The following is a 12,025-nucleotide window of genomic DNA, read 5'->3' as shown; positions in this document are numbered from 1 at the left end:
GGCACATACTGTGTGATCTCTGACTGTCAGTTGGTTTGACTAATTTGTTTTCAGAGAGTTTTCAAATGGTTTATAGATCACAACACACCAGATTCATAATCATTATACATCAAAATTAGAAAAAACTTTACACCAAAAAAATGCACATTTTATTTAACCAGCACACTACCTTTGTTTTCATTTCTCATGGGGGCTTTCCATTGACTTACACTGTGTTTCTGACCTTCTCCTAACATTAACCATAACTACTATTTGCTTACCTTAATCCAGTCTCAAACTAAGCCAGCACTTTAAAATTCAAAGCTCAGTCTCCATAATGTGAGTATGTAAACGTGTTTCACACACACTCATACACATAAACACAGCCCATCACTTCACCTAGCGTCTCAGAGCACTTCTAATGTAGCCAGTCTCCATTGTAGCACTTTATTGTATTTCTGGATTTGCAGCATGTTTCCTTCCTGTTTGTGCTCACCAGTACAAATACAAACACAGAAAAAAAGAGTGATGAGACTAGCCTTTGTCAGTGGAATGGTTGCAATCTCCCCTGCTTTCTCAGACCTAATGGGAAAACAAAACACATTTAGTAGAAAAGTTAGTATATGAACTGTTTCAATGGTCAATGAGATTGTCAACAAAAACAAGTTCACATTTTGCTTCCCTTCCCTGTCTGGAAAATTTTATTGGTCTGCTTTTAGTGCACATTGTTATATGCCAATTAGTGGTCCTGAGGGTTGTGCATAATGTGTATGCAGTGCATGAACAAAGTTTGAATGGCAGAAAAGAGGAACTTTTGGACAAATATCAAGAGAAAAAAAGGGATTATACAGATTTTAACACATGGACAACATGTGCACTTCTCTGATTACAGCTAAAATGTATTCCTCAGAATAACATTTTAGTTTTTTGTGATCTATAGAGTGGTCTGATAAGCCATGACACTGAGCACAGGAAATTATTCTGTACAGTTTATCTGTACAATATATCAGTAAATGCTTACAAAAAGGCCATAACAGCGAGGTTCTGAGAAATCTAGGACACACATTTCTAAAGATGTCATTGCATAATTAAATTCACTAGTAATTACTCTACATAAACTCCAAAAGTAGAGGGAAACTTTCAACATATGTAGAAATCCATCTGCGACTTTCTTGTAACTCTGCTTCCACCTGGTGGTCTCAAAGAAATATAAACCATCTCAATGCTGCTACAGTAACTTCATGTCACACATTATTTATAGAACATGAAATACACACTAAACACTAATAATTTACATAAAGACATAAACTTATTTTGTTCAGTTGCTTTACATTCACACACACACACACACACACACACACACACACACACACACAGAACTGTAGTTATTGAATTAGAGCCCAGTTCTTCCTCTGGTAGCTGGCCAGCTCTATCTCCGATCTCCTTGTAATGTGTTATTAAATAAAGGGATTATGGTCCACACTGTGCATGACATGTCAAACAGTCACTTGAACTTAGTCCGCATGAACTTAGTGGTTAAATAGTATAACTGCACTCTTGAAAGGGCTAAGGAAAATTATCTCATTATGACATCATTGTTGTTTTACACACATGGTCAATTAGTCAAACCTACACTTTAATCCACTGGAGGACATAATAATTGCTAGACTGCTGTACAATTTTGTTACACAGACATTCATGATCCCAGAAAAAGATGTGTTCACAATCTTCGTGACCTCTTGAGCTTCAAGGTAATGCCTCCATAGGTCAAATTTTCACTTGACACCAACATTTTGGTATGTGACAGTGTCTTGAAAACCAAGCCAAAGATTTCACTCATACATGAAAAATACCAAAATTGTCTGTGTACAGCACAACACTTGTCCAAATATCTTATAATTCTAGTGGCATGAGTCAGTGAGGGTATAGTCATGAATTATAGTAGACCTGACAAATAAAACTTGTATGTACACCTGAATTCTGACTTAAAAACCAATTATTTGTGAATTCACCACAGGCAGTAGGATTCATCCTCCAGCCCTCCACCCCTGTTAAGGGAGGGCTTTTCCACTTGAATGTGTATTGCTTCTCTGAAGCCTCTCTCAAACCATCTAACCTCTCTGTCCAAAATATGTACATCCTTGTCTTCAAATGAGTGGCCTGTGTCCTTTAAATGGCACACTACTGATTCTGGTCCTGAGGAGCTGCTCCTCCTGTGCTGGGCCATCCTCCTGTCAAGTGGTTGTTTGGTTTCTCCAATTTAGAGTTCTGAGCATTCTTCTCTACACTGGACTGCACATGTAGTGTATGCAGTGCTCATCCTTTGGTGTCTAAGCTTTTGGGTGAACTAGTCTCTGTCTCTGTTGGTGGGTCTGAAGTGAACTGGTATGTGACACTTCCCACATAAGGAATGACCAGGTTTTTCCTTTGTGGATCGCAAGTCCTTGAGAATCATTAATGTGACATTTAAATCCAGACAGTAATTAGTCCACAAAGTAACACAGGAATGCAGTTCATGAGCAAATATTCACATGTCCCAAAGATGTTTCAGGCACTACTGACAACATGTGAAGTAAGTGGGGCTGCTGTTACTCAGATTACGCTGTTCAAGGATCATGTTAGAAAGTAGAGAGGATATGGTCCATTCTGAGGGTGTGTGATTTCATATTAAATCAATCAAATTTTATTTATGTTGTACTGTTAGACACCACAAATGTAAAACAAAGTGTTTACAACATTTAAACTCAATACATAAATAGTAAGAACACTTGCCACTTAAAACATACATATTTACTACAAAAGACATCATATTTACTGGGAGAGATTACAAACCCTTGAGCAAACGACGGTTTTCTGTTTCCTGCAAAAAAATATGGCATTACATCAACATTAAAAGACTTGCACTTTTGAAGGGGAACTGTGAGACAGTGGTTGAGTGGGATAAGTGGCCAGTGGGTCCGCTTCTCTGGCAGTTAGCGTGAGATGTTTCCTCACATAGCAGTGACAGAAGCAGAGTTGACAATCTAAAGTAGACAAGATCACAGCTGAGGTCAGCTGATTCAGCACAGTCTTTTGATCCAGATAAACATTCTTATTATTTAATCAGCGAGTCAAAGACTTGCTGCCTCAGTCTTTGGTGAAAACAGGAAAAACGAAATACATCCAACAAAAAGGGGTGAAAGCTAAGATGGGTTGTGAGTTCTCTTCTAGTCAGGATGTGAGAGAGCTGTGGAACAGTTCCTGCCAGTCAGCACATGGGAAAAAGCAAGGCGTCAGAGCATTGAATTCCTTTTATCGCTTATGTGATGAAGCAAGAGAGGGTGGTAGTGCATCTTGAGCTTGGTGAGTTTCAGCCAATGAGCTGCCAGGATTTGGATTCAAACCAAATTTCACACCTAGATGTAACTGAGTGGCAGTGGGGTGTCGGTGCTGTTTGTTAACAGCTATGGCACTCTGCCAAGTCTGCTTGGTGGTGTAAGAACCTCTATTGTCTGATCTCTAGTACATGGCAGGAGACCCTAACAATATTTTTGATTTTTTAATAAAGTATAATGATAGTCTTCTTTATGAGGTACCACATTAGCCCAACATCCCAGCTTCATGTCACAACAACTCACATCTGCTCCATTCTTTGATTCCATCCTGATCTGCAGCAGCTGCTTAGCTGGTGTTTTTTAAACAATAGGTTGTGACATGCCAAGTCACAGTAGGGGTATCAAGGCGATAATTAAAAGGACAAGCAACAGCAAATGAACTGTGTGCATTATTTATGGTCTTTCAAATAAGCAAAGAAAGAAGTAACTGAACTTGAACCACCACAGTAACAGCCATCTCTCATGTACGTCACTAATGTACATTGAAGCAAGTCTCTTAATGCCAACTGCTCCAGTGGAGATACTGTATGTTAGAAAATGAGAGGAGGAAAGCCTCGAAATAGTAGTGTGTTTTTCTCCAATATTATGTCAAAATGATTACACACTGAGCATAATGATGCCCTCATCATGTCATGATGTGAGGGATGTGTGAGGGGTTAAGGAGAGGTGCAGGACCCAAATGCAGGACACACAGTCTTTATTATGCCTGGATCGACCAGGCTCAGGCACATACAAAGTTCTCTATCCGGCACTGACTGCCACATGACGTGGACAGGCAAATACACAACTACACTAGTCAGTGGGCAGGCAGACAAACATAAAAACTCCACCACATGGCGTACAAACAAAATCTCTTCCTTCGGTGGCATGAACAGACATACGCTCCAACAGGTAATGCTCCAGCACAGACTGGTGGTAGACTGGTGATCTAAGAGTTCTGAGGTGAGTAGCTGAACATCCGGGTAAGCGAATCACTTTTGTCTTGCAGGCGTGTCGTGTTGTGTGTGTTGTGTGGTTCGTCTGCAGACTGGCGGCAGACTAGCTGTGGTTTGGCACACCTGGGAACCGGCTAGACTTTGAACGGTTCACTGGCTGCTGCATTCCGGTGCTGGTCGGGTACCTTTCTGTTTTGACCGGTGTTTGTTGCTATTTCCTGACTTAGCGCTCGTTGGCCTACCGGTTAGCTTAGCTAGCTAGTTAGCTTGCTAACATGGCCTCTCCCTCTCTCTCTTGCTCGGTGTGCCACATGTTTAGTTATTCCTCTGCCTCCTTTAGCGATAATGATACCTGTATTAAGTGTAAGGTTCTGTTAGCCTTGGAGGCGAGGATCACTGATTTGGAAGCGCGGCTCCGCACCTTCGAACAAAAGCCAGCTAGCCTAGCCCCGTTAGCTGGTGTGGAGCCACCGAGCTCAGGGTCTGTTAGCGGTCCAAGGGCAGCTCCGGAGCAGCCCGGAGAATTAGCCTGGGTGACGGTCCGAAGGAAACATACTCCTAAGCAGAAGCCTACGGCTCATCACCTGCCTGTTCACGTTTCTAATAGATTTTCCCCGCTCAGCGACACACCCGCTGAGAAACCGACTCTGATAATTGGCGATTCCATAGTCAGGAACGTGAAAATAGAGACACCAGCGACCATAGTCAAATGTATTCCTGGGGCCAGAGCGGGCGACATCGAGTCAAATCTGAAGCTGCTGGCTAAGGCTAATCGTAAATATGGGAACATTGTTATTCACGTCGGCAGCAATGACACCCGATTACGCCAATCGGAGGTCACTAAAATTAATGTTGAGTCGGTGTGTAACTTTGCTAAATTAATGTCGGACTCCGTAGTTTTCTCTGGACCCCTCCCCAATCTGACCAGCGATGACATGTTTAGCCGCATGTCGTCGTTCCGTCGCTGGCTGTCTAGGTGGTGTCCAGCAAACGATGTGGGCTTCATAGACAATTGGGCCACTTTCTGGGGAAAACCCGGTCTGATAGCGAGAGATGGCATCCATCCCACTTTGAATGGTGCAGCTCTCATCTCTAGGAATTTGGCCGAGTTTCTTAGCCGACCTAAAGCCTGACAATCCAGGGTGGGGACCGGGATGCAGAGACTCAATCTAAAACGCTTCTCTGCAGTTTCCTTAGAGCCGCCGCCCCCTTCAAACCACATAGAGACTGTGTCTGCCCCTCGAACATATAAATCAAACAAATCAGAAGTTAACAGAAGAGGAGTTATTCATAAAAACTTAATAAAAATTAAGACCACTCCTCTTATTGAACAGAAAAACAGAACTGTCAAATGTGGATTATTAAATATTAGGTCCCTTTCTTCTAAATCTCTGTTAGTAAATGATTTCATAACTGATCACCAAATTGACCTACTTTATCTTACTGAAACCTGGTTACAGCAGGATGAATATGTCAGTCTGAATGAATCAACCCCCCTCAGTCATAAAAATTATCATGTTCCTCGAAGCACAGGTCGAGGTGGAGGAGTAGCTGCAATCTTCCAGTCAAACTTATTATTAAACTTTCATCCTCAGAACAGTTATAACTCATTTGAGAGCCTCACTCTTAGTCTCTCACATACAAACTGGAAAACACAAAAACCAGTTCTACTTGTCATTTTGTACCGTCCACCTGTTCCTTACTCAGAGTTTTTAACTGAATTCCCTGACTTCCTGTCTGATTTAGTGCTTAGATCAGATAAAGTCATTATAGTGGGAGATTTTAACATTCATGTAGATGTTGAAAATAACAGCCTCAGCATTGCATTTAATTCTATATTAGATTCAATTGGTTTCATTCAAAACGTTAATAAACCCACCCACTGTTTTAATCACACCCTTGATCTTGTTCTGACCTATGGCATCGAAATTGAACATCTAATAATTTCCCCCCCAAATCCTGTTTTGTCAGATCATTCTTTAATAACTTTCGAATTTAAAATGATGGATCATGCAGCGTCTGGAAGAAAATTCCACTACAGCAGATGTTTATCCGACAACGCTGTTAATAAATTTAAGAAAATGATTCCATCTTTATTTGCATCTATGCCAAGTATAAACATAGTGGAGGGCAGCTGCCTTAATCCTACTCCCTACCAAATTGATCATGTTGTTGACAGCGCTGTAACCTCACTGCGTGAAACGCTTGATTCTGTAGCCCCTCTGAAAAAGAAGTTAGTGATTCAGAGAAGACTAGCCCCATGGTATAATTTACATGTTCGTACCTTAAAGCAGGCATCATGAAGGCTGGAAAGGAAGTGGCGTTCCACAAACTTAGAGGAAATTTTTCTAGCCTGGAAAAACAGTCTACTAACATATAAAAAAGCTCTCCGTAAAGCCAGAACTGCATACTATTCATCACTAATAGAGGAAAATAAGAACAATCCCAGGTTTCTTTTCAGCACTGTAGCCAGGCTGACAAAAAGTCACAGCTCCGTTGAGCCCAGTGTTCCCTTAGCTCTCAGCAGTGATGAATTTATGAGTTTCTTTACAAATAAAATCACAACTATTAGAGATAAAATTCAGCAGATGCTTCCTATACCTGCAATAAATGAATCTTTTACTACAGTAGCTCTTGAATCATCTGTAGGACCTCAGTTATGTTTAGACTGCTTCTCTCCTATAGATCTCTCTGAATTTACATCAGTAGTTGCTTCATCGAAATCATCAACGTGTCTCTTGGACCCCATCCCGACTAGACTGCTTAAAGGCACCCTGCCATTAATGAACTCATCTTTATTGGACTTGGTAAATTTATCTCTAGTATCAGGCTACGTACCACAGGCCTTTAAGACTGCAGTAATCAAACCTTTACTCAAAAAGCCTAGTCTTGATCCAGGTGTCTTGGCTAATTATAGACCAATATCCAACCTGCCATTTATTTCTAAAATCCTAGAAAAAGCTGTTGCTAAGCAGCGATCAGACCACTTACACAGGAATGAACTATTTGAAGATTTCCAATCAGGATTTAGAGCACATCATAGTACAGAAACAGCACTGTTGAAAGTTACCAACGATCTTCTCTTAGCCTCAGATAATGGACTTGTTTCGATACTTGTCCTCCTAGACCTTAGTGCAGCATTCGACACCATTGACCACAACATCTTATTACAGAGACTGGAGCATGTGATTGGTATCAGAGGAACAGCGTTAAAGTGGTTCCAATCCTATTTATCGGACAGATTCCAGTTTGTTCATGTCCATGATGAACCTTCCACACGAACAAAAGTTAGTTATGGAGTTCCACAAGGTTCTGTGCTAGGACCGATTCTGTTCACCCTGTACATGCTTCCTTTAGGATATATCATTAGGAAGCACTCTATTAATTACCACTGCTATGCGGATGACACTCAGTTATATCTATCTATTAAACCTGTTAACACAAACCAGTTAACCAGACTTCAAGCCTGTCTAACTGACATAAAGGCTTGGATGACCAGTAACTTTTTACTTTTAAACTCGGAGAAAACAGAAGTCATTATATTTGGGCCTAAAAATCTCAGAAATAACTTTTCTAAAATTATAGCTACTCTAGATGGCATAGCCCTGGCCTCCAGCACTACTGTAAAAAACCTTGGAGTTATTTTTGACCAGGACATGTCCTTTAACTCACACATAAAACAAATTTCTAGAACTGCATTCTTTCACCTGCGCAACATTTCCAAAATTAGGAACATCCTGTCTCAAAATGATGCAGAAAAACTAGTCCATGCGTTTGTTTCCTCAAGGCTAGATTACTGTAACTCATTACTATCTGGATGTCCTAATATCTTAATAAAAAGCCTCCAATTAATCCAGAATGCCGCAGCCAGAGTCCTGACAGGAACTAGCAGGAGAGATCATATTTCTCCTATATTGGCTTCTCTTCATTGGCTCCCTGTAAAATATAGAATAGAATTTAAAATCCTTCTTCTCACATACAAATCCCTTCATAATCAAGCTCCTTCATACCTTAAAGACCTCATAGTACCATATTATCCCAATAGACCACTTCGCTCTCAGAGTGCAGGCCTACTTGTGGTTCCCAGAGTTCTCAAAAGCAGAATGGGAGGCAGAGCCTTTAGCTATCAAGCTCCTCTCCTGTGGAACCAGCTCTCAGCCTGGGTTCAGGAGGCAGACACTCTCTGTACTTTTAAGGCTAGACTTAAAACCTTCCTCTTTGACAAAGCATATAGTTAGGGCTGGCTTCAGGCAACCCTGAACCCTCCCTTATTTAGTTATGCTGCTATAGGCCTAGACTGCCCGAGGACCATCGGTGCACTGAGCTCCCCCCCCCCCCCCCCCCTCTCTCCCACCTCATGTATATTCCACCATTGAATGTTACTAACCTTGTGCTCTCTCTCTCCCCTAGTTTGTGCTCTCTCCCTCCCTCTCTCTCTCTCTCTCTCTGTACCTTCTGCAGGTGTCCCTGGTCCTGGAGCTGTTTATCGCTGATGTGCAGTTACTGGCCCCACCAACTTGCAGTGTCTATTTGTTGTTTATTGTTGCTGTTCTTTTCTCTCTGCTCTATCCACTCACCCCAACCGGTCGAGGCAGATGGCCGCCCAAACTGAGCCCGGTTCTGCTGGAGGTTTTTTTCTTCCGTTAAAGGGAGTTTTTTCCTCTCCACTGTCGCCAAGTGCTTGCTCATAAGGGAATTGTTGGGTTTTTAGTTTTAGTTTTTGTAAAGTGCCTTGAGATGATTTGTATTGTGATTTGGCGCTATACAAATAAAATTGAATTGAATTGAAAAGTCCAAAACCCGGAAACAGAAACTCACTCCATCATTATGCTTATCATGCTAGTGAACAGGTTAATCTGCCAACAAGACATAGAAATAAACAACATTGTTCTTGTATTGCTTTATAGAGTCTTAGTTAGTATTAAAGTACAAAATTTTAACAAAAAAATAGTTGTAGACAAACCCCTTAAATGAGGAACACAGTGAGAAACATGATAGAACTACCAACTCTGATACAGCATGTGGGACTGCTGCAAGTAAGAGTTAGCATATTGTTCAAAATAATTATGTAGAGTAACAGGTTGTTTGTAACATGTAGGCCTATATTAAATGGAATATTTTGATTCTTTTGCTTTATTTTCTTCCTGTCAAGCATGATCTACACTCTCTTTAACAAAGGCCTAAAGAAACGGCGAAAAACCCAGTTAAGTAGAAAGGAACGGAGAAGAAAATAAAACACTTAGACTACATCTGTGGCTGTATTAACGGAAAATATATTCTTATTCTTATTTTAGTTCCATAAGGTATTTTTTGTATCATTAAAGTCTGTTATTCATAATTTGAAATGTTTTAATCGTTCTTTGGTCTGTACATTAATATATTCACAAATGTGAGCTGAGTTATTACAGCACATTTCCTCAATGTAAATGTGTGTTTGTACTTTGAAGTATTTTGTTTCACCTGCCCCAGCCTTGATCTACTTATCATACTAGTTCAGTGATATCGCTTTCCAGGAGTGAAATAAATGACACATGAATTTGAAGGGAAAGAACACCCTCCTTGGCAACATTTTTTAGGTACCTGTTTGGCATCATATTTCAAAATAGTGTAAAGAGATGAATAATTCATGTTTTTCTATGAATGTTCATTCTTTGCTTTCATCAGTGACACAGACCACTGCTACGAAACAAGATTAAAACCCCCTTCAAAGACTGGCAGCAACAAATGTTTGGAGGCTGCCATCTCTGGCAAAGTAAGTGGCACTAAGTACTGACAGACTGCCAGCAATACCTGATTTACCATTTTATATTTTTATCTGTGAAATTAAAAAAAACAAAACATGAATTGAAATTTATACTGTGGAACAAACCATGTCTGAAAGTGTCAGAAACTATTTAGTGTAGCTAGATTCCATTTAATACAGTGGTGGCTTTGAGTTCTCAGATTTGAAACATTAGATGTAATATATTTCCCACATTTCTACAAGGTAGAAAGAATTTGATAGCTCTGCACATCACATCAGTCAGGGATTAACTGCAATTGCTCATCAGAAAAAACTGTATGAAAACAAATACACAGTGGTAAGAGTAAAAATATTGTAGTCACACATGATACCATCATTAATGCAGGAAGACACACTGACAGACTTATGTCCAGCTATGGCCTGCTGTCTAAGTCCATGCATGGAAACCTTTTCACATACCTTCTCATGGGATGCTATGGCATCTTAAATGCACTGTCTGTGATGTTTTTCCTCTATTTTTCACTTTTGCCACATTTGGCCATGAGTGGTTAAGTGAGGAGAAGGTGAATACCAACTTCCCTTGTTTGGATGGACAGCCCGAGTTAGGCACACTTCAAACTTGTTCATGCTTTTATAAATGAGATCCCAGACTTCACTAAGGCAGTGTTGACAATAGCTTAAGACAGCCTATATATACTCGGAAAAACAAAGTTACTCAAACGTTTTTCCCCCAAAATGTATTCCTTGTCCTAAACAATTCCAGACCTGTACCACAATAACCTTTAGTTTAGCAATAACACTCTATGAATTCTGAGTGTTTAGAAAATGGCAACAAGACTAAAAGCAAACACTTGTTTCTGATACCAATAACAGAAGACATGAGGCCACTGGGAAGTCTGGAGAATTCCCTGTCCTCGTTTTGATTTTTATTATACCCCCTTCATCTTAACATGGCTTTAAAAGCATGTAGCTGCTCTAAAATGATGGGGGGAAACAAGGTTAGAGGACTAGGATTTGAAACAGTATAAGAACCATGTTCTACAAGTCACATGGAAAAAACAGATAAAAAATATAATCTGATTGACACCAGGGGGCAATGTTGTTCTATGAAAGCCACAGTTCTGCCAGGCAAGGGAGAGGAGAGTACCTGTCAGTGAGTTTGTCATAGACATGTGGGTCACAGGACGTTTGGTTTTTAAAGAGTTGAACAATGAACAGTGATGGGGAGAGGAAAAAGAATAACAGAAATAAAAATTCATGCAAAGCAATCAGAATGAAAAATGGTTGTTCTGCAAATCAGTGGAATAAAGGAGGATTTAATGGAAAGGGAAGGTCTGAGCAAAAGACCTATAACAATTCAAAGATGCTTTGAAATAATTACATATTCAGTACAAGAGCTGTTAATTCACAAAATTTGCTGCTGATGTACAATCGCTGTCACCTTTGTACATCAGTGTAATTGCATACTGTAACATCCTGATGACAAAAAGCTAACTTGGTATCAGACATGGAAATCTGGTGCTGTTTTTGTGGTCTCAGAATGGAATCTGTAAAATGTAATCACATAAAAAGAGCTCCATGCCTGCCAAATTATTGAAGGACTGACCTGATATCAATGGATGTAATTTGTGAATATGACATTCTACCTGGGCAAATGGAAGATAATTACTAATAGTTGCTTAGATACAGTGTATCGTTATCCAAATCTTTACAGCATCTATTATCCAGTCTCCATTTCAATCCTTCAAAAGTATTTTATACTCCAAAATAGAGTGGACTTGCCTACTGTTGTTTACAAGGTCAAGATTCAAGTTCAAACCTCTGCTTTTAAACCCCCACCACCTCAGCTTTGAAGAAGTCTTGAAGGTGCTCAGAATTACAATTTTGAAAATGTATATTCTTATATCCCTGACACATCTGCTGATACAGATTGCGTGATACATTTGAAAGGCAAATAAGTGAACCTTAAGTTGAGATGAGCCAAGATGGTCGGT

Source organism: Mastacembelus armatus, chromosome 4, assembly GCF_900324485.2.
Source record: "Mastacembelus armatus chromosome 4, fMasArm1.2, whole genome shotgun sequence".
NCBI classification, from domain to species: Eukaryota; Metazoa; Chordata; class Actinopteri; order Synbranchiformes; family Mastacembelidae; genus Mastacembelus; species Mastacembelus armatus.
The sequence above is the reverse complement of the archived record's forward strand: the minus strand, read 5'-3'. Positions refer to the sequence as shown.